The sequence below is a fragment of the Rhinatrema bivittatum genome, chromosome 3, assembly GCF_901001135.1.
Source record: "Rhinatrema bivittatum chromosome 3, aRhiBiv1.1, whole genome shotgun sequence".
Classification (NCBI taxonomy): Eukaryota; Metazoa; Chordata; class Amphibia; order Gymnophiona; family Rhinatrematidae; genus Rhinatrema; species Rhinatrema bivittatum.
In genome coordinates, this window is record NC_042617.1 from 577674927 (window position 1) to 577699547 (window position 24621).

The 24621-nt window shown below is 42.3% G+C and overlaps 1 protein-coding gene across 4 annotated transcripts in view; it reads left to right on the forward strand.

Moving 5' to 3' along the window:
- LOC115088384 (eyes absent homolog 4) overlaps window positions 1-24621 on the forward strand; it is a 193984-nt gene that overhangs the window by 72586 nt on the left and 96777 nt on the right. The gene's annotated exons all lie outside the window — the stretch shown is intronic.

The following is a 24621-nucleotide window of genomic DNA, read 5'->3' on the forward strand; positions in this document are numbered from 1 at the left end:
CTTAAGCTTAAAACTATTTTGGTTTCGCAGTCCTTAAACAAACAGAGAGCTGATAACTGACTAACCGCACAAATGTTTTGAAAGCAGGCAAAAATAGAAAAGTACTGCATTACTAAAACCACACATCAGCTCTATGTAAAACACATTAGCATGTGGCAAACAAACGGACTTCTCCCAGTCCTAGTTCCAAGGTGCCTGGCAGGAAACCCTGGCTCCCAGCAGCAAGAGACTGCATTGTATAAATACTGACCTGCCCTTGGCCACGTTCATCATCCAAGATATGTTTCCTGTTATCACAAGAGATAATGAAACCAGGGGATAGCTTGTAGCATCTACGGAACCTTTGATTTCCTGGGTTCAAAATTCGATTCACTAGATCCATTAGTGGGAAAATATTTTTACTATCACTCAGAGGTTAATATTTGAAATCATTTAGACAGATAACTCACAAGTTAATAAAAGTCAGGACCAGTGCCAGTCTCGGCCCCTCCTCCCTATCCCAAACCTTATCCTCATACCTTCCCAATACCGTAATTTTAGCAGAATCTTCAGGAGGATAGTGTAAGCTTGACCACGCAGGGCCAAACCTTTGGAACTAAGGAGGGAGGAAGGAGGGGCTGTGTTCGAGCATGTAGGTTGGAAATCTCTTTTTTTTTTTTTTTTTTTTTTAAATACCTAGCACTTTGCCACATAACCAGCTATATTTTTTTTTAATATTGACAGTTAATTCTAAAGTAATGAAAGACAAGTATCTTTACATCTAAAATATAATGTCTGGTTATATTTAAATGTATCCAGCTATGGTTAGCTGGATAAGTTTAATCGGGGATATTCAGTGGGACACTTATCCCACTGAATATGCAGGACATATTATCTGGCAAATTGTAGCTGGATAACTTACCTGCTTGTTGGCTTACTGAATATTATGCTCTTCATGAACAAGTATATACAGCTGTTTCTTAGAACAATCTATAAGTTACTGCAGATTTTATAATGTCAGCCTTTACTGCATGCACTTAGGTAGTTTTTTCTTGAAAAACTAACAATGTAGTTTTTAGCATGCATATTTTATGCTAATTATCAGGGTTTTTTCTTGGAAAATTAGTGCAAAATATGTATGCTAAAAACACCACTTTACAGATACATGGATTATTTGAAAATAGCCTCCTATTTGATTCGCATCTGATGCATTGGGATTGCCTGTAGAGTAGGTGAAGCAGGTTCATCAGGATCTAGCCTACATTTTTAGAACTCATTTCAAAACAAAGTGGGCATTTTGTAATGACAATTACTGTAAACTGATCAGAGTTGCAGTGCTAACTCATTAAGAGTCAACAGTTAGACGTAATGTCATGGACATTTATCATTATGATTTGTTTATTTATATTTTGCTTTATCCCTTTCCAGGGGTCAAAGTGGATTGCAGCCATAAAAATATGCATACAATGAAACATATTAATCCAGAACAATAAAATGACATAATTACAGCAAAAAATACAATCTGCACAAATCTGCACAAATCACAAATAAGTAGACTAGAAACTAGCAAACATATAATCCAGTTATTAACATCCAGCAGACAATACACAAACAACAAAATAAAATCCATAAAAGCAGACTGAAAAGCTCCAAAGGTCATGTACTCTGTAAAAAACCTCACATCCAACCATCATATTTATGGCCATAACAAACAAGCATTTAACAGAAAGGCACCACCCAGCATCAGCTCAATCAGGCAAATGTCAGCTGAAAAAGCAAAGTCTCCGCATCTTTCCTAAAAGGCAAAAGGGGAGTATGTAAATGTATAACATTAGAGATCTGGTTCCAAAGGCTTGGGGAAATGACTTAGAAAGCCTTTTTTATTTTGTCTTGTGATGACCAACTTGAAAATCTTGAGAGAAGAGACCTCTAACAAAAAAAAAGTCATAAAAGGAGCAAAGATAGCACGTAGGAATGTAGTGAATAAGACATGTTCTCAAATAATGTGGTCCCGTATGATGTAGAATTTTCAAAGTTAAGACCAGAAATTTAAACATGCAATGATATTCCACAGGAAGCCAATGTAGACTCTTTGAAACCAGGCCGATCCTTTGAAATGGGGAGGTATTAATCAACAACCACACTGCTGCGTTTTTCAGCTAATTGCAACTTAAACAAGGTTTTCCTTGGTAAACCCACATAAAAGGAGGTACAGTAATCTATTTAGAGAAAACTTAGCAATACATCACAGACACAAACGCATCATTGTCTAAAAAAAATGGCTCGGTTGCTTCAGCTAATATTAAGTTGAAAAAGGCAGACTTAGTAACATCCTGCACCTGGAATTTCATGGATAGCTTGGAATTTAAAAGCAGGCCCAAGCCATGAGCCTGGGAGCAGAATATACAAGGAATCCCATCAAGACTTTTCATCCTTCATGTCCTCCACCTTTTTGTGTCCCACCCACAGTATTTCTGTGTAGGCAGCATTTAGTTTAAGTCTATGGAACTTCAGCTGTGCCACAATTTTCTCCAAACAGGTATTAAGCTGCCTAAAATTTGCCAGTGGATCAGGTTCCATCTTCATGTAAAGTTGCAGACCATGGGTGTACATAAAATAGGAAACGCCACAGTGTGAGATGAGTTTCCTCAGGGGTCTCGTGTAGACGTAAAAAGCAACGGAGACAGTATAGATCAGGGGTGGGCCGTTCCGGTCCTCGAGGGCCACAAACCAGTCTGGTTTTCAGGATCTCCCTAATGAATATGCATGAGAGAGATTTGCATGCACTCTGCCTCAGTTGTATGCAAATCTATGTCATGCATATTCATTAGGATATCCTAAAACCTCGACAGGTTTGTGGCCCTCGAGGACTGGAATTGCCCACCCCTGGTATAGATGCTGGGAAACTGCATAATCCAAACGCTGAGGATTGGAGCAAAAGTCTTTTAGGTTATGTTGGAAAGATAAGACTGGAGCCACTTAAGAGCTAGGCTTCTGACACACTGAACACGTAGCTGCTGCTGCTGCTGCAAGATTCCACGATCCAGGGTGTCAAAGGCTACAGTCAAATCACGCAGGACTAGCATGGTGAGGAATTCATCAAATGTCTGCCTAAATTGTCAAGAAGAGCCAGCAAGCTCGCCTTGGAAATCATGTGAATCAAATAAGCCGATTAGCTAGTTGGCAACAACCTTCTCAATAATCTCCCCAATAAAGTGAAGATTTTAATCTGGTCTAAAGTTGCCAGCTTTTTAAAGACAAAATGAATGATTGCATACTTAGAATTTTTTTTTTTTTTTTTATAAATGGTAATTTTTATTGACTCACAATGTTAAACACCAAAGACTTTACAAGCATTCAGATTTCAAAGTAAAGCCAAGCACTGTAGAAAGTTTTCCAATAAAGATGGTTATAACTTTACCAGATATTCTCATGTTGTGCATCGTTATCAAATATTCCCTTTTCTTCCTCCCCACTTAACCCTCCCCTCCCCTCGTACCATCTTGTTCCACATCAGTAATAATAAGTCACTCACTTTGGTGACCACATTGGTCGTTCATCTGACAAGATACATAAAGTATACCACAAGATATAAACTGATTAACACGTTATGCTTCTAAACAACTGTTATATTATAATGGGCCTAAGGCTAATTTTTTATCCTTAATCCAGGGTGTCCAAATATTACAATACTTTGTTAAGGTTTTATTCTTTATGGCAGTCAATTTGGCTAAAAGGCAAATCTTATTTAGCCTCTATTTCACCTCGTCAATCGTAGGAGTTCTCGCAGACATCCAGCTATACGCAAGGGCACAACATGTTGCCAGCGTTAATTGTTGGAGCAGAGAATTCTCTGAATCAGGCCTATCAAGTGGGACCCTTAATAACACTTGCTCTGAATTGGGATCTACCGTCAACCCAACTAAGTCTGAGGCCAATGTAAATATACTTTTCCACAGGTCGCCACCACATATGTAAATAACTCCCACACCCTTTCCAGCATCTGTTTGAATGCGATGGCACAAACCTAGCAATACTTTCTGGGGTAATATACCATCTCATCATGGTCTTGTAACTATTTTCTTGTGCGAGAGCTGAAATAAAGCACCTTCTGACTATTAAATATTTAAGCCCCGCCCCCTGGGAACACTCACACCCCAGGGACGCTAACCTGGCTTTCTTATGTAAGGGGTGTTTGTTAGCAGTGGGGCTAAAGGTTTATAAGAATAGAAACCAAAAGTTGAAATTTATCATTAGGTAAAATGCATACTGTCTTAATGTACTTAGGGAGAAAACACTCAGACTCGAACTGGTAGATTTAGAGCAAATAACTTTTTTATCCTTTTTTCTTTTTTTTAGTTTGTTACATAACATTCTGAAAATATCCCAAGTCCAACAGAGTCAACAGCATATGTCAGATAAATATAAATACAAAATTTGCTTTCTCTGTCCTTTAACTTATGTATCCTTCCTTTTTATTATAATTTTATTTCTAAAAATAGGATCTTTAAATTCCTTGTACATTCAGTGAAAACATCAGGTAAGTAAACTTTTTCTTGTTCAGACTCTATTTTTTTTTTATCTCTCTTTCTTCCCTTTCATAAATTTCTCAGTCTTTATACATAGGGCCAGATTTTATAACAAGCCGGCGCGCACAAATCTGCGCCCAATTTTATAACATGCGCGCGCAGCCGCGCATGTTATAAAATCGGGGGTCGGCGCGTGAAAGGGGGTACACACTGGTGCACCTTGCGCGCGCCGAGCCCTAGGGGAGCCCCGATGGCTTTCTCCATTCCCTCCGAGGCCACTCTTCCTTCCGCCCTCCCCCACCTTCCTGTCCCTTCCCCTAGCTAACCCATCCCCCATCCCTACCTAAATTCCCCCCTACCTTTATTTTATGATTTACGCCTGCCTCTGAGCAGGCGTAGGTTGCACGCGCCGGCCGAGACCTGGAGGCCTCGGTCCCGCCCCAGCCATTTTTTCAAGCCCTGGGACATACGCACGTCCAGGGGTTTGCGCGCGTTGCCGAGCCTATGCAAAATAGGCTTGGCACGTGCAGGGGCACTTTCTTGGGGTTATGCGCGCAACCCTTTGAAAATCTGCCCCATAACCTCTAACACTTTCAGGTCTGTTCTCCTTTTCCTTTTCCTACAAAAAATTCTTTTATTGTCTTTGTTTTAGTGAGCTCACAATTGAACACCGGTGGGGCCCTTTCTTTCAGATTTCGCTTCTTCTTTTCAAAGACTCCAGTTTTCTCCACTGCAGGTCTTCCTCAGACGCCTACTTCCTACCTAAAAAAAACAAATTAAATGAAACTATCTATGCTATTTTTATTTTTACTTAAACCCTACCCAACTAATACAAATAAATAAATAATTGTAAGCCCTCTAACTAAACCCTTAACCAGACAGTCTCTAAAAACTGTAAATAGATTATAGGGGGTCTTTATGCATCAGCATAGTTCACTTGTGCACATGTACTGAACCTCTTTAGAAGGTAATAATTCAAAGCTTTAGTTATAGGCACTTAGGCAATAAATATGGCCCTCGGTCTACAGCTCAGAACTGGCCAATTTTTAACCTGTGCCTCAGCTTTTACAATATTTCTTAAAGCTTAAGAAATTCCCTTGAAATCAGTATAGGATCCTCAGACTCCTAAATGGTTCCTCTAAATTCAGGCGGTAACAGCAGCTTAACAGTGGCTCTGTCTTCCTATCAGCCAGGTTTAAGTTCAACCATCTCAGATTCCAGCCACGCCCATTGCTTCTCAGTCTTTATTTTGTACCAGTCTACAGTGGCTCTAATCTGCGCTGCTGCACAGTACCAGGAGATATTCGGCACATTCAGTCCCCTTTGTAGTTTATGTTTATATAAGATAGATCTCGTGATCCTCGGGGGTTTGCACTTCCAAATAAAAGCAAAGATTCTACTCTGAAGGCTTTTCAACTTATCTGTGGATAAGTATATCGGAAGAGATTGGAAGAGGTAGTTAAGCCGTGGGATTAAGTTCATTTTAACCGAAGCTAGTATGCCAAACCAAGAAAGGGTATAACCTGACCATGTATCTATGTCCTGGGAAATAGATTTTATAAGGGGTAAGAAATTTAAGTCATACATCTCATCTAATGAATTCTTTATTCGAATACCTAAATATTTAATAGATTTAGATGCCCATTTAAAGGAGAACCTTTGCTTCAATGAAAGGATTTGTTCTTTGGGGACAGAGATGTTGAGGATTTCTGACTTTTCTAGATTTAACCTAAATCCTGAGACCGCACTGAAGTCACCTAACTCTGCAATTACTTTCTCTAAAGATCTTTTGGGGTCTTTGGAGGGTAAATAATACGTCGTCAGCGAACAGCGAGAGCTTAAACTCACGCTCGCCCACCCGTACACCTGAAATTTGCTCCGCTTGCCTGATGCGAATCGCCAGGGGTTCCAAGAACAGCGCAAACAACAAGGGCGACACAGGACAGCCCTGTCTTGTCCCCCGTTGTATCGGGAAGGTAGATGAATAAGACCCATTAACTTTTAACCGAGCCTCTGGGTTAGAATATAATTGGCGCAACCAGTTTAGAAAATATGACTCAAATTTCATTTTTTCCAGCACTTTAAATAGAAATGGCCAATGGACCAAGTCGAATGCCTTCTTTATTTATTTATTTTTATTTAACTTTTTTATATACCAACATTCAAGACGGTGGTCCCATCATGCTGGTTCACAAGAAACAGGGGTGTAATTATAATAATAATAGATGCCTTCTTGGCATCTATCGCGAGAAGAACGGTTGGGAGTTGTTCACACACCCACCAGATTAGATCTAAAATTTTCCTCACATTGTCTGATGTCATTCGCCCTGGGATAAACCCAGATTGGTCCGGATGTTATCACCCTCGCAATGAATCGAGACATGCGATTGGCCAGGATCTTTGCTAAAATTTTAAGATCAGTATTTTTTAGGGATATGGGGTGGTATGATCCGCACTGAGTGGGATCTCTCCCAGGTTTTGCAATTACTGTAATACCCAATGTGTTAGATCCTGGGAATAAATGATGGTCCAATCATAAGTAGTTAAACCATTTCAGGAGTAAGGGCATTAAATCAGAAGAAAGCCTTTTGTAAAAGGCCACTGTATACCCATCTAAACCTGGCGATTTGTTTACCTTAAGGTCCTTAATTACCATTTCAATCTCTAACCCCATGATTTCACATCAATAAATTGCTGCTCATCATCCTAGGGTTGGTAGCTCAACATCCTGTAGATATTTGGTAATACTTTCTTCCGTGATTGTCTTATTTGCCTTATAAAGTGTACCATAAAACTCTATGAATTGGTCAGTCCACATATAGCACAACTACACATGTGCAATTGTCATCTCCTCATAAACTTTTGTTTTGCTTTTGGGCCAAACCAAACTTTAATGATATGTCAGTGGATCAAGGAAGATTATAAAGGGGTATTTTTGGAAGATCCATATATTCTTTGAATATGTATGCATAATTACACCATCTAATAATTTTTTGGCAATTATAGCTATTGACTTTGGTTTTGCATTTGATGCTCCTCAAATGTTTTGGACCTCAGGGGGTCTATTAGAATTATGAGCAGAAGGTTTTGGGGGGAATCCATGAATTTCACAGATATGCACATGCAGTTTTCACCTCTAACTTTTTAGTTTTGCATTCGATCCACCAAGTTTTCAGGAGATTTTAAGGGGGAGGCAAGAAGCATCAATTAAAATTTTCCCATGCCTATGTAAACATGCACATTCTGGAAAGTAGAATGGTCTGTGTGGAACTTCTAGTTTAATATTGTAACCTGGAATAATAATAATAATAAGTCCTTCAATTGTAATTAGGGATGTGAAATCTTCAACATTTTCCTAAATATCTATTTTTTTTTTAATGTTGACCTTTGGGAAAATTGAGGGGAAGAGATGGGAGACTAGACATTCACATCACAAATTACAATCAAGTAAATTATCCCAATCATTAGCAGTCTGACACAGATCTCACTTGACCAAGATGTCAAAAAACCCACTAATACAGTATGTCAATTGACTGTTTACTATGGCAGCCATATGTATTGCACCATTCTTACTGGTATAAGATGTTTTAGGATTAGGAAATGTAGTTAAGAATGTTACTTATCCATGCTATTCATCATTATCATATTGTAGATTCGTCATCACAAATAAATATCGTTAAATGATAGGAATCAGAGTGTAAGACTAAATGGTCATTTTTCTCAGGGGAGAAAGATAAACAGTGAAGTGTCTCAGGGACCTGTACTGGGACCGGAGCTTTAAAATATATTTATAAATGGTTTGGAAAGGAGAATAACGAGTGAGGTGATCAAATATGCAGATGATACAAAATTATTCCGAGTTGTTAAATCACAAGCAGGTTGTGAAAATCTGCAGGAAGGCCTTGTGAGCCTGGGAGATTGGGCATCCAAATGGCAGATGAAATTTTATGTGGACAAGTGATACACATAGAGAAAAGTAATCTGCAGTGAAGTTATGATTATTTCAAAAGATTTTAAACGCTTAAAATGGGCTTTTGAAAATTGATGCAATATATGCTGCTTACGCATATAGGGCCGGATTTTAAAAGGGTTACGCGCATAAGTTATGTGCGTAACCCTTAAAAAAGCCCCTTGCGCGCGCCCTGGGACGCGCGTAAGTCCCGGGGCTTTGCAAAGGGGGCGTGTCGGGTGGGCGGCGCGAATGTCAGGGCGGGGCGGGAGGTGTGTCGGGGGCGTGACACCAGCCTGGGGGGCATGGTCGAGGCCTCCGGACCAGCCCCCGGGTTGGGTGATGGCGCGCCAGCAGTCCGCTGGCGCACGCAGATTTACGCCTGCCTCTGGCAGGTGTAAATAAGAGGCAGGCGTAAATCTGCTGACAATGGTAGGGGGGGGTTTAGATAGAGCCAGGGGGGTGGGTTAGGTAGGGGAAGGTGAGGGGAGGTGGAAAGAAAGTTCCCTCCGAGGCCGCTCCGAAATCGGAGGGAATAGGCAGCGTGCGCCGAGGTTGCACAAATGTGCACCCCCTTCCGCGCGCCGACCCCGGATTTTATAAGATACGCGCGGCTAAGCGCGTATCTTATAAAATCCAGCGTACTTTTGTTTGCGCGTGCGCTGTTTTTTAAAATGTACCCCCATATTGCATATATTTCCTATGAAAATTGACTCCTTAGTGTGCATACTAGTTTGGCATAGAGTATAGAAAGGTAAATGCAGTTCATAAAAAAATCAAGATGTTGAACTTACAGTTGTTCAGAGACCATGTAGTGCTGACTTGAATATTTCTAAAATAGAAACATACGTTACATTCAGCAAGACAGCTGCTCATTCCAGTTTAGAGATTAATTTAAGGAAATAGACTTGGAGCTAACTATCCACAACATACAAGATGCATTTAGCAGTACACTAAAAAACTGATTCATCCTTGAAGGCAATTAGCAGTCAATTATTTGAGTTTGTTGAATGTATAGAATCATAAATGGGGATATTTATCCAGTATCCGGTGTTTTGAACAACTCCAAAAATGGTTTGCAAAGACTTGATAAAGATATTCAGAATATGCAGGTAGGGCTACCTCCCAGTGGTATTTGGCTGGCCTGGTTGGTTTTTTTTTTTAAATGAGACTGGCATATCAGAAAACCGGCCTATTTAAGCGCGAGATTTCTGTCCATAGCCATCCCCAAGATCGGCCAGGACTCCCATTTTTTAAATATTTTAATCTGGAGCCCATTTGGCCCTAAGAGGAGGAAGACGGTGGCAGCATTAGTCAGCGCAATGGTGCAAGTGCAATAGGAGGAAGATAGTGGCCTGGAGCCTTCAAGGCCAGAAGGAGAAAGTGGCATCAGGGCCTGGCAGGTTCAAGAAGAGGAAGGCAGTGGCATGGGCCCCTTGTAGCTGGAAAAGGAGGGAGGCAGTGGCATCAGGCCATGCAAGGGAAGGGAGGCAGTGACGTCAGACCAGTGAGACTGGAGGCATCAGTGTCAGCCCAAACGTGAGCTGCTGTTGCCTTGTACCATGAGAATGGTAGGGGTTGAGCCTGGGAGAATGATGTAGAGACAGCAGTAGGGGGAGTCTAAGGAAAGAGAGAGAGAACTGGGAAGAAAGAGGTAGCAGAGGGGGGTCCTTTCCCCTAACCAGACCTGCTCCCAAGGAAGCTCATGTAGAAGATGGAGGCAGAGCTGCTGAAGGTCCTGGAAAGTGCAGAGATTTGCAGGCCCTACGCCTACTTTCTGTTTTGTTGCTGCTGCTACCACTATAGAGCCAGCATCATGGATCTGCCAGATGATGGAGGAGGACCTAGGCTAGGAAGGGATACTGGGCAGGAGGATGTGGAGGAGAGAAATGGTCAGAAATGCTGGGAGGGGGAGAGAAAGGAGAGCGATGCTGAAAAGTGGGAGTGGAGGAGACTGAGGAGAGAAATGTTCTGAAGTGAGGGAGAGAGAGAGGGGAATATGCAACAGGGGAGTTGCTGAGAGGAGAGAGGCTAGGGATAGGAGGGTGAAGATGTTAGAAGGAAAGAGAGGAGAAGAGACTGAGAGGGGAAGATGCAGGAGGAAAGATTTGGCAGGGAGGAGAGAAAGGGGTGATATGCTGGGGAAAGTGAGGGGGAGACATACTGAGAGGGGAGAGAGGGGAAATATGCTGGATGAGGGGAGAGAAAGGAGATGCTGGACAGGGATTGGTGGTGTTGGGAAAAAGAGAGGGGAGATTGATGGGTGAACAACCCAATGGGGGGTGTGTGTGCAAATGGAGGGATGAGAAGGGCAATGGAGGGAAGAAATGGAGATTGAAAGAGAGGGAAGAGGGGTTAAATCTATGAGTGGATAGAGAAGAAAAGACAGAGGCAGAGAAGAGAAGAATGGAACAAAATGAGATAAAAAGTGAAAGATCAATGTCAGAGACAGGTGTAGGAAAGTAATTGATGAAGACAGGACGATAGAAGAATCAGAAACTGGACAGAAGACCCTGGAAAAGGAGTAAGAATAAGATCATAAAAAGGAATGCAGAAAAGGAGATCAGGACCAATGTGCTAAAAATAATTTTATTTTAAGGCATATATTATGCAAGATTAAATATTACTTTTTGATTGTATTTCTCTCCAGCTTTTATTTATTTATTATTTTTAGGCTAATTAGTTAGTTACTTATGTAAATCTTACAATTATGATTATGATTTTGTTGCTTTATTTTATTTTTATTATCAATTGTAAACCGTTTTGGTTAATCTATATTGTTATGACGGTATATAAATACTTTAAAATAAATAAATTAAATAAATAAATAAAATAAAATGACCATACAACATTCGGGCCGATTCAGTAAAATGCGCAGGAGAGCCGGTGCTCCAAGGCGAGCACCCGCTCTCCCGACGCGTGCCTAGGCCGCTCTCCTGGGCGTGCGATTCTGTATGCAAATGAGGGCCTGTGGTAAAAAGGAGGCGCTAGGGACACTAGCGCGTCCCTAGCGCCTCCTTATTGGCAGAAGGGGTAACAGCACATGGAAAACGCTTGGCCTGAGCGCACCGTACTGAATCAGCCGGATAGGTAGAAGAAAGCATTTTATTTTTCCTTTAGTGACTGGAATAAGTCAGCTTTGGATATGTTTTCTTTTGACCTTCCGTTGCCTCTGACACAAACTAAAAGCTGGATGCATCAGGCCACAATGTTTTTTTCACAGGAGGGGGGTCCCACTATCGCGGCGGGGGTGGGGGTGTCGCTGTGATAGTCTGCCCCTCCCTGAAATGACATCGTGGCCGTATCATCGCTTTATTTTGTATTGCAGCAAAACACCATGGGGCAAAGCAAAGCAGCATCAGTCCTTTACGTGCGATGGCGGTCCCAGCCTCATGCGGATGCCATCGCCTTAACAGGTCAAAATAAACAGAAAAATGGTGTGTGTGTGGGGGGGGGGGGGTATCCCCTTCTCACCCTGGGGCCGCCACTCAAGGCAGCTGTGAAATCCCAAGTTGAAAACAGAGCTCATCTCTTCACGTGAGAACCTCAAAAGTCATCATAGGATCCATCAGTGGGGCAGAGGGAGCCATTTTCCAAACGGCACTGACCTGACCATACCCCAGTCACATGTGGGTCGAGGGGTGTCCTCCACTAGAACCCAATATGGTTTTCCAGGACTTGGGGGATCCCGGAGACGGAGGCGGACCCTATACCCCAACGATTAATTTTTATGGTTGGGGGGAGGAAGGGGGAGGAAACCTGCCAGAGCAGAATAGTATTGAAAGGGGGACACTTGTCTTCTGCTTTGACATGGTTGGGGGGTGGGGTGCGTTGTCGCACAAACAGATAAGCTCTATTTTCAACCTGAAATACAAGGGCCGCCTCGAGTGGCGGCCCCGGGGTGAGAAAGGGATCAGGTTTGACCCACAGAACATTTTTTTCTGTTTTTTGCCGGGTTTTTATTTTTCACACGGCCCCTTTAAATCTAACGCGGGACTGCTAATTGGGGAAAACGGGGTTGTCCCTCGTGCGGACATGTTTTAAAATCCGTCTATAAATGCGCGTTAAAGCTGACCAAGTCCTCTGGAAGCCACGGGTGCTAACCTCTAAAGATTAGGAGCGCGCTTACATAGTTTGTGCATGGGCACATGTGCCTTCATTTTAAAATGAGCCTGTCTGAGTTTTGATGAAATCTTGTATGAGCTCAAGCCAGGCCATTAGGCACCTATGGCCAAATAAAAAAAAAAAAGTGCGCCCTTATCCTGAGCGCAGCAAACAACACCATGAGCCGGGAGACTCTGTTGCATGCAGGGGGCTTTAATTTTCACATTTATTTTGACCAACTAGTTTCTTCCTGCTCCTTCCAGTGTGGATAGGAATAACAGGAGTAAACAGTTACGTGGCAGCCAGTATCTGAATCCTTCGGTGTGGACCTCAGGCCTGTAAGGGGCGGCCCGATGATGTCAGAGTGGGTGGGGGTTTTAAGCTTCCTCGGAGCAGAGAGTAAGTTAGTGCACAAAGCACAGCTCACAGCAAACAGATGACAGCTGTATATTATTAAATACTCGATTTTATGTTTACGTATTCTATTTTTTTATGCACCTAAAATATATGCGCCAGTGTTTATAAAATAGGTAGGAAACGTACGCGCTTTCATTAAAGTGGAAATAATATGCGCGTTCTGAAACATAGATGAGTACTTTGGGAGCATAAGTACCAGCATTTTGTAAACCACTTAGTTCCCGCTGTGCAGTTTATGAAATTACCAGTGTAACTCTCTATGTGTACACATACGCATACACATGCAATGGCGCGAATAGAACATAAGAACATAAGAAAGTGCCATGCTGGGTCAGACCAAGGGTCCATCAAGCCCAGCATCCTGTTTCCAACAGAGACCAAACCAGGTCACAACAATTACCCAAACACCAAGAAGATCCCATGTCACTGATGCAATTAATAGTAGTAGCTATTCCCTAAGTAAACTTGATTAATAGCCGTTAATGGACTTCTCCTCCAAGAACTTATCCAAACCTTTTTTGAACCCAGCTACACTAACTGCACTAACCACATCCTCTGGCAACAAATTCCAGAGCTTTATTGTGCATTGAGTGACAAAGAATTTTCTCCGATTAGTCTTAAGTGTGCTATTTGCTAACTTCATGGAGTGCCCCCTGGTCCTTCTATTATCTGAAAGTGTAAATAAGTTATCCTCTATCTATATATGTAGAGCTGAAAATGTCATCTATCTGCATATTTTTTCTCCCCTGACCTAGATATGCCCCTGGGCACATCTTCTCTCAATGTGGCTAAAATTACACAAGGACTTTTATCCATAGCAAGGGAAGGCAATTCTCAAGACAGCTGATTAACACAGGTAAATGCTTTTTACCTGTCTAAATCACTTGGAAAATAGTTCTTCCGCATCATCTTTAAGACATAAATTTATTTTTAAATACTATTTTGATTTATTAGCTTTCCTATCTTTTCTTGGCATTAGTTCCCAAGATTTCATCCGGTTAGGAGATTCATAGCCTCTGCCCACTTATCATGCTGGTAGGTCTTCCTTGCATCTTCAGTGTATAGAGATTCTTTCACTTTATGATGCACGCTGTTGTAATAAGGTATTAGTCTATAACGGGGGAGCAATCTACGTGCTAAATTATGTAGTTCCTGCTTGTCTGGTTATTTGTGTTTCAGTTCTGATGAGATTTCATTATGCATTTCTGCCCTATATTATGGAAGCGCATGTGATGACTCTGTCTTATTATATCGATTGACTTTTTACCATCACTTCTCATTCTTTTATCCATATGATAATGTCCAATTTTCTCTTCATTTGGGAAATAAGTGTCATGACCATATTTCTTCAAAAGGTCAACTTCATTTTCTAGCATTTCAGCTCCTTTTCTTCACGCAAGAAACACTGGCTCTCTGTTTTTCAGAACGGTTTTTTTTCAGAAGCAGTGCTACTTACTGTTTTAGCCCAGAGCTTGACTGATAGCCCAGATCTTTTCGGCATTGGTCTTGCTGATCCTAACAGTATTCGCTTAGAACATTGCATAATTCCATTTTGGGATGGCAGCCGTCTTCTCGTGATGAATGCCATACTTTCAGGAAATTCTCAGTTTTACCTGGGATAAACTCACTTCCATTGTTGGTTCAGACTCGCTTCGGCTTCTTTCCTGTTTAGCATTCTGAGTTCTATACATAGTCAATGAAAATACTTTAAACGTTGTCATTGTGCTTAAGGAGAAATTCATTCATCTTCCAGCTGCAGTCGTTTATGATGACATAAATCCATCTGTATTAGCTCCAATGGGATTTTGCTTGTTTTCATAAAAATTGCCTTAAATGTTTAGCTTTGATACAGTCTTCACAAATATCTAGAACTGCTATCTTCAAGTAAATACCTTTTGATTTTCCTACTTTTGTGCTTAGCTTTTAGAGTGTCATAGTTCAAATGTGCTTGTTTGTTATTTGCATGATCACTCATTGGCTGTTATGACCGTCGGTCGCAGATGGCTGCGACCGATTCAATGCACGTCATGTGCTACCCCGCTCTCCTCTTCAGGCCTACTCGCGGCCTACGCTGCCGCCGTATTCCTCCGGGTTCTCAGGACTCTCCATGGCGGCTGGGATGCCATCACCACCCACGCCGACTCCGGGCCTTCCTAGGCACGCACACGCGCCACCGGCCCTGCCTTTGAAGGCCCAATGGCGGGAACCTCAGGGGTGTCCCCGACTGATGACATCACAAGGTTGGAATTCTTAAGCACTGCCTTCACCTCTTGCTAGCTGACTTGGAAACGAGTTCCTTCACTTCTGGTTTTTGTTCCTTTCTCCTCGGACCCGTGGTTCCTGTACCGGATCTTTCTGCTACTCTGGACTCTGGCTCGGGTACCCGCTCCTTGAGGGCCTGCTTGCGCTCCTGTTGGAGACTTTGTCTCTGGGCTTTCCCCGCTCCTCGGGCTAGCCCTGCACCTTCCAGAGCTCCTGCTTGCCGGCCTCCCTGCTCCTCAGGGTTGTCCCTCGGAACTGCCTTTACTGCTTTGGAGACCTGACTCCGCGCTCCCTGCTCCTCGGGGCAGCGCCTACGTTCTACACCAGGTGACTGCACTCTGCACCTCCCCGTTCCTCGGGGTAGTGCTTTCGTTTCTCTACCAGAGATTCCATCGTGCGCAGCCCCACTCCTCAGGGTTGCTTATGTCACCACTTCAGAGATTCGACTTGGGCTTCCCCGCTGTGTGGGACAGCCTACATCATCACACCAGAACCTCTCTTGCTATGCAGCCCCGCCCCTCGGGAACGTCTCTGCTGCGGACCTCCAGGAGTTTCTGTCTCATGCTCCACACTCCTCAGGGTCTGCCCAGTGCTTCTCTCTCTCGGAAGTTCCTGCTCTGGTGCCTGCATCTCCAGTGCTGCCTGTATACTGTGGGTTCTCTCTCTGAACTGTGTCTCTTACCCCGCTCCTCGGGATCTCCCACAGTACCCTCTCTACCTGCTCCTGTGATCACGTGGCAGTGACGCGGGACGCTCTGTTCCTCTACACACTACTGTATTTCCTGCTGCAGCTGATCTCGCCTCCCGACGGTGAGGACCTGTGGGCCAAGGGTCCACGAAACCCACAAATCCTAACACTGGCACAGCCTTGGTATTCATCTGTTAAATGCCAAAGTGAACAAAAGTTCTTCCAAATGTTTGACTTTCTGAAAAATCACTTTCAGTTCAGCATCTGCTCAAGATGAGATTGTCAGATAACTTGGGTACTTACTGCACATCTTCAGTTATCAGACTTTCACAGTTATTGTCTCCATCAAGCTTGACCTGATTACTTCTTTCTTCCACAGTTTTCCATGAAACTTGCCATATGTGATTGTTACAAATCAGTCCTGTACTGTAGTGTAGTTCTCTAGTAATTAACGGTGTTAATTAAATTACTTGAGGCACCAGGATCTACTGAAAATGGCTCTTTGTAGTCAGTCGTGTCTTGAACCATGAGGTTTGGTTTTATATGGAATACATATTGCTCTGTAGTGGATCCGGTGATTTTCTTGTCATGACTCTGTAGCTGTTTTCGCTGTCTGATTATTTTTCCTTTGGGTAATTTTCATTGCTTGAAAAATATTTAGTCTTCTTTGCATTTTGAAGATTTGTATTTTCCCCTGGGTGCAAAATAGCAGTTCCTTGCAAAATGTCCACATTTCTTGCAGTGATTGCATTTTATGGTCTGTCTGAACTTTCTCTGAAGTTTCTCCAAACTCTGCCTGCACAAGATGCTGATTCAGTAGCTGGAGAATCATTTTCTGGCATTTTTTTCTCGTGCATGATGAACTTTTTCTGAAGTCATTTCAGACATGCTGCACACATGGAAACTCTGCTCCGCGCTATGCTCGAGGGAGGCCTTGACTCACGAGCGATGCAACTTCTGCCTTCTCAGTTGGATTTCCTAGGGTTTGAACTTGTTCCACTAATGATTGCAAACCTTGCTTTTATATAGTAGCAGATTCTTCTTTCTCCCACTCAATCTCATGCCTACGTTTCAGGTTTATTCAAGAAGCTTTCTCTATTTGTCTGTTCCAAATCTTGCCAGATGTCTTTTGTCATAGTCTAGTTAATAACATAACTTGTTTGTAAAGTTCGGACAGGTGGATTTTAAAAGCGTTGTTCGCGCAAAAACCAGCCCCATGCACGTGTACGTGGGCCGCGCACATACATGTGCTCGCATCAAGAACAAGGAGGAAGAAAAGGGGCGGGGAATGGGGGTTCCAGGGCGGGGCCAAGACCTACGCGCGTAACCCCCGAATTTTGCGAGGCTGACCACGGCAACGCACGCCATGTTACCTGAGTAACTTTACTTCTGGTCCTGATGAGGCACAAGTCTGGAGAACCAGGCGGATCCCAAACACGAGATAGAGTAAAAAAGGGACAATCTGACTTTCTATATATCTCCCACGGTGGTCTGCCTAGGGTGCAAGGGTCTGTAGACCCTTATAACATCCCCCCAAAAATAAACCCCACCCTGAGTAAAAGTGCCCCTCTTACAGTGGGGGAGATATAGAGTCTCTCTCTCCCTCTCCCTCTCCCTCTCTTCGCCAGTCTCTTGTGAGTATGTGTGTAAGGGCTCCACACACATGCGCAGTATGGATACTTTAAATGATAACGCACGGTACTTCTACGCACGATATAAAATTAAGCATATTTTTGCTCGCGTCCCTTAGTTTTTAGAAGAATCATCATCTTCAATCTCCAGGTTGGATAGTTGCTGGAATTCAGCATTTCAATATGATGTGTAGCATTTTCAGATATTGCTTAGTTACTTTCACTTTCCGTTTGTTCATAGAAAATCTTCTGTGCAGGCTATGGGCCAGATTCATTCTGTGTCTATGGGAAAAACCCGTAGTGAATCAGGTCCTGTCTTTGCAGTTTGCTTATTTGGCCTCGTTTACGTTTTGTTTCCTTGCTTATCTCACTCCGCTTCAGCTGTGGAACATCTTTCTCTGTTCCTGCTTTCTCTTTATATTCATTGCATTGCACCTTTCCCAGCTATTTAAAATTCACATAGCTCCGATGCAGCCCACTTACACACACATATTTGGCCATTTTTGCACACGCAAGCCTCTTAAAATCTGCCTCTTAGCCCGTCCAAAACACGCTTCCAAACTCATGCCTAGCTAATAGCACTCATCACATGTAAATGCCATGTAGATGAGGATAATATGCAAAAAATTGCCATGCGTCCGACTCACACTTTTTAACACAACAAATTTAATGCAGGCCCCGGAGATTGCATTAAGTCTTGCCAGGTGTCAAGGGCTCGCTAATAAAAAAAGAAATCCTGTGGTTCCTCCTACTTTTAGTATTGCCGTGATACTAAACAGGAGAAACCAGAGAAAGCAGCAGCATGAAAAAAAAAAAAGTCTTGACGGGAGCCAGCTTAGGAAAACAGACGCTCAATTTACCAGCGTCCATTTTCTTAACCTATGGTTGTGCGCACAGCCATGTTTCCTGGGTGTCCGATGCAAAGGACGCACTACTGCTGCACAATTGATCCCTAGCGCATCCTTTTTAGCGCGACACCTCGTTTCCATATTGCATTGGGCGCCCAGGAGACTTGGCTGTGCGTACATTAAAAAAAATGGACGCCCAGTTTGCAAATACGTTTTTAGACGTGGCTTATTGCATGGACCCCAAAGAGTATGACTAAATGCTCAGTATTCCCACTTGAGAGAGCTGTATAGTGGAGGGCGCAGGGACCTGTACAGCAGCCAGCGTTGTTTAACATAGTGTTCCAGAAAAAGGAACAATGACTGAAGTGATCAAACTTACAGATGACAAAATTATTCAAAGTAGTTAAAAACATGAGCTGATTATATGGAATTGCGGGAGGACATTGAAAGACTGGGGAGCTGGGCACTCAAATGGCAGATGAAATATAATGTAGGCAAGTGCAAAGTGATGTACATAGAAAAAAAAATAATCCCAGCTATGTTTATACAATACCAGTCTATATATTTATATAATACCAGTCTCCCTATTAGGAGTTATAACTTAGGAAAAGGATTTTGGAGACATTCTGGACAATACACCGAAATCCTCATCTCAGTGTGCAGCTGCAGCAGCTTAAAAAAGCAAAAAAAAAAAAAAAAGTTAGGGATTATTTGGAAAGGAATAGAAAACAAAATTGGGAATATACTACCCCCTCTGTATCAGTCCATAGTGTGACCACATCTTCAGTATTGTATATAGCGCTGGTCACCACATCTCAGAAAATCTAGAGGAGAAATAGAAAAGGTAAGCGAAGGGAAGCAAAAAGGATAAACGAGATGGAATGACTCCCTTATGAATAAAGGTTAAACAGATTAGAGCTCGTCATCTTGGGGAAGAGATGACGTGAATGAGGGATGTGGATCAAGATAATAGAGAACAGTTGTTTATTCTTTCAAACAGCACTAAGACTAACTGGTAGCAGATTTAAAACGGAAGAAAATAGTCTTTCAGTCAATGCAAAATTAAGTTATGGAATGTGTTGTGAAAGAATGTGCTCAAGTCTAGTAATATGGCTGCATTTAAAAAAAAAAAAATAAAGGTTTGAACAAGTTTCTGGAGAGGAGGTTTACTGACAATTATTACTAGCCTGCTCGACTTAAGGATCATAACAGGGAAATGATCCCCCCCCTTTTGGACCTGCCGGATATTTCCAAGGGACCCAGATTAGCCACTCTCAGATCCAGCTCGGAACTTCTTATGTTCCCATGCTGTGGGATGCCAGACCCCTGAAAATGGATCATTCTGAATGAGGGAGCAGATAGCCGTCTTGTTATCAGTACCAGCTCGATGCTTCGCCTAGGTCATGATCTTAAACTGCAAACGAGTTGGAAACCAAAAGATGTGGTGTGCAGGGGGGTAAAAAATGTTTTGTTTTTTGTTTCATTTTGGGGGGGGGGGGTTCACCCACAAATTTTGTTTTGTTTAATGTTTAATTTGTTTCTTTCACTTTAAAAAAAAATCAAATATTTTAAAAAAAATGGAAAAAAAAAGAGCCTCCTAAGACCTCCTGACCCCAGCCTCATCCCTCTCACCCAGAAAAATGCCAGGGCCAAGATCTCCCCAGCCTCCACTTAACACATTGTGCTGTACTGGCTCCCTCTGCTGAGGAAGATACCAGGAGTTAATTTACTTCAGGGCATCCCCAGTGCACGGGGTCATTTGAAGAAGAAAGAAGATTCCAGAGGCTTGGGCTCTGGCCTTCAGGCCTGGACCAAGGCCCTGACGTCAGGTCCCAGCCTCTGGACTCAGGCCCAGGCATCAGAACCCAGCCTTCAGACTGGGCCCCAGGCATCGGGACCAGGACATGCCCTCTGGACAAGGCCCTGGTCTTTGGCCTGAGTTTGGGTAAAGGCCCAGGTATCAGGAGCCAGTCTCCAGACCTGGCTTTGCTGTCAGGCTTGGGTTCTGGCCTATGCCGAGGCCCATGTTTTGGGACCAGGGCCTTCCAACCAGGCCCAGGTGTCTGGATCAGGTTAAGTGGGGATCGGAAAGTTTCCTGACCTTGGCAAAATGTTTCAGGAGGTCCTGAGCCTTTGCTCGAGTTTCAGCCGAGGCCTCAGCATTGGACCCAGGCCAAGACTGAGACCCCGTAATCGTGCTAGGGCAGAGGCCACATCCCAGTGTGCTCACAGCCTATGCTTAGGCAAGGCCCCAGCCTAAGCCTGGGCCGAGGCACCGGTGTCAAGTCTGTGCATAGGCCGCAGCCCCTGCTTTGGGCCTTGGCCTATTCCTTAGGTGAGGCCCAGGCCTTGGGCTTATATGTAGGCCCAATGGGAGATTTTGTAACCAAATTAAACAAATAGAATTTTTAATTTAGGGGGGGCCCTCAATTCATTTCGGGGTCTTATGATTGAAACAAATTGACCCTTATTCGTGGTGTTTTTCAGATTAAGTTAAAATAAATGCACATCCCTAGTAAGAGGATGCCATGCTGAGTCAGATCAAGATCTACTGAGCCCAGTATCCTATTTCTGACTGTGATCAGTTTAGGTAACAAATACCTTAGCATATCCCAAAAAGAAGATCTATTTGTCATTGCTCATTCCCAGGGATAAGTGATGGCTAATAAATTTCAGAGGACTTTTCCTCCAGGAACCGGTCCAAACCTCTTTTAAATCCAGCTATGTTAGTCCCCTTGACTGCATCCCCTGGTAACAGATTCCACAGTTTGATTGTGTACTGAGTAAACAAAAAAATACTTTCTCTGGTTTTTTGTAAATCTTCTGGTTTTTAGGTTCATGGAGTGTTTCCTTGTTTTAGTAGTACTTGAAAGAGTAAATAATCAGGTTTATATACCTGTTCCACCCCACTCATGATTTTATAAACTTCTACCATATCCTTTCTCAGTTGCCTCTTTTTCAAGCTGAAAGGCCCTAACCTGTTTAGCCTTCCTTAATAAGGCAGCGATTCCATCGCCTTTATCATTTTGATTTCACTTCTCTGTACCTTTTCTAGTTCTATTATGTCATATTTTGAGATGGGGTAACCAGAATTGCACACAATAATCAAGGCATGGTTGCACCATGGATCAATATAAATGCATTATGATATTCTCCTTTTTATTCTCTATTCCTTTCTAAATAATTTCTAACGTTTTATTTGCTTTTTTTGACGGCGATCTATACACTGTGCTGAGGATTTTAACGTATTATCCACAAGCACTCTGAGCACCCCTTTGACCCCTCAGTCATCTAGCAATCCAAGACTCCCTTACGAATGTACTTAAGAAATGTATTATTATATGTTTTTACCTCTATGGTAAGTTTCTTTTCAAATTCTTTCTCAGCCTGCTTTATTTTTGTTTACATGTGACTTACCAGTGCTTATGTTGTTCCCTGTTTTCCTCAGCGGGATCTGCCTTCCCTTTTTTGAATGATGCCCTTTTGGCTATAATTGCGTCTTCCACTTTTTCGTTAAATCATGCCGGCAGTTGTTAGTCATTTGGTCAGGCTGCATGGACTGTTCCCGTTCCTTGTCATCTCCCTCCCTGCTGCATACTGCCTGCTGATCCTTTCGCCTCTTCTCCCGTGGATCTGTGGGGGTGCTCTCCCCCCCCTGCCTGCCTGGTCTCATCACTACCACCACCCCATCCAGCGACTGCTGTGATGGTGCCTCTCCCCTTCCTGCCGTAACTCACCGTGGTGAGACTCCTGCCTCAGTCCCACCGCTGTGGCTCTGCAAAGTCACACCGTTACTGCCACTGGCTCCCTCCCGCGACCTTCACACCACCATGGGCCGGTGATACTGCCGTTTCCTATGGTCCTGCTGGTTGCTGCAGCCCGGAGCCAGGTACGAAGCCTTGTACAAAAGACAAACAGCAATGGCAAATATTTGGTGATGGTTTTTGATATGGTAGGTTCAATTGATTTGAGGGTTGTTATTGGGATATTGTCTAATGGATGGCTGGCGGGGTTCATTTTATTTATTATAGATTGAATTTCAATGGTGGAGGCAGTGTCAAAGTTTGACCATGATGAGCTTATCTTGTTGTTAAGTTTAGTGTTCTGGTTGTTGTTGGTTATGTTGGATTGGATTAGATGAGATATTTTGTTGTTGAAGAAATCAGCAAAGTCATCACTTCCATGTTTGGTGCATGAAGACTCTTGGGTGGTTTTGGGAAGTTTCTGAACTATTGTGAATAGCATTCTGGGGTTATGATGAAATTTGGAGATTTTGTTGGAGAAGAATTCCTTTTTCGCATTGTTGATGATATTTTTATATTGAGCTAAGTTGTTCTGATAATTATTTAGTGTGATAGTATTTTTGTTTTTTCTCCATTCTCTTTCTTTTTTTCGGAGTATGCGTTTGGCAGTTCTGATATTTTCGTTATACCATTGGTTGTTGTGTTTGGGTTGTTGTTTAGTCTTTGTAATAATGGGATTGATGTTGTCTGCAACTTGTTTTGTGATGTTTAGACATGATGAGGTAGCGTTCTCGGAGCTAGATAGATTGATGTTGTTTAATTCAGATTGAAGAGCTTTTTGTAAAAGTTCTAAGTTGAATGGTGGATGGTAGGATATTTTGTTTGGGGTGATTTGAGGAGGTTTAAGGTTGATGTTGGTATGTAAGTTAGCTTGGATTAGATGGTGGTCAGACCAGAGTATCTCTGTGGTGTGGGTAGAGAATGATTTCCAGATTTCAGTGTTGACAAAAATGAGGTCAATTGTGTGGCCTGCTTTATGAGTTGGAGATTGGATTATTTGTTCTAGATATAGAGTTGATAGTGCATCAATGATAGTTTGGCAGGTTTTTGAGTGAGTTGGTAAGTTGAAATGTATGTTGAAGACAACAAGTATGATTATGGGTTTGTTTAGGGAGATGTTGTTCATAATATATTCAATTAGAGGTGAGCAGTTTTTATTGAGTGCTCCTGGAGGACAGTAAATGAGGCATATTTGCAGTTTTGGTGAGTCATATAAAGCAATTTCCAATGGTGGAGAAATGTTAGATGGGCGAAGTGTTAGTTGCAGGTTTTTTTTAGATATAAGCATTAAGCCACCTCCTTTTTTATTTTTTCTGGGGATTGAAGAGGTGTTGTAATCTTGGTTGGATAGTTGGTTTATTAGAATGGAATCCGTGTTTTTGAGCCGGGTTTCTGTAATTGCAATGAAATATGGTTTGTGCTCACTGAGTAGGTCATTGACTAGAGGGATTTTTTTTTTATTATAGAACGAGCATTGATGAGTATGAATGAGAGAAGCATATGTGAACTTTTAAGGTGCTCTGTATCATCCACAAAATTCTATATGGAGATACAACTGACTGGTTTAATACGTCAATAAGATTGCATGTCCCGCAACGAGATTTGAGATCATCCAACAAGGGTCTCCTTACAATTCCTAATATTAAATCGGCCCACTTATGTGAAGTCAGGGAACGAACCATATCAATTGCGGGTCCAAAGTTTTGGAACAAATTACCACCAGATTTGAGAGTGCAACATGATGAAAAACAATTTCGGAAGGATTTAAAGACCTGGTTAATCCGGCAAGCATATACAGAATAGAGGACACAAAAGCATATACACAGTAGAGGACACAAAATAGCATATACAGAATAGAGGACACAAAAGAATCCATAGGCAATGAGAGATTTTGAGAGACTGTAAATATTTCTACTTTTATTTCCTCACAGTTTTTAAGCTTTTTAAAGGTAGCATTTTATTCCTATTGATGGTAATTCTATATTTTTAGATTATAGTTTTATTTATTTATAATATTATAATATGTATTGTTTCTTTCTTTTAACTATTCTTTTGTTATTATTAAATTTGAATTTTGTGAACCGTTGAGACGGATTTCTCCATTCAACGGTATATAAAACTGCTTAAATAAATAAATGTTTCTTAGAGGATGTAGGTTGATTATTTGGAGATGAGATCTTGTTTTGTTTTTTTTAGTGTTTGGGAGGAGCGGGTTGAGAAGGCAAGGTTTAGGAAGGGGGTGTCTTTGGGGGCTGCGATGAATGGGCTACGCGATAGCTTTGGCTATCACCTCAGCTCGCATGGTTAGTGAGTTAAGAACATAAGAAAATAAGAACATGCCATTCTGGGTCAGACCAAGGGTCCATCAAGCCCAGCATCCTGTTTCCAACAGTGGCCAATCCAGGCCATAA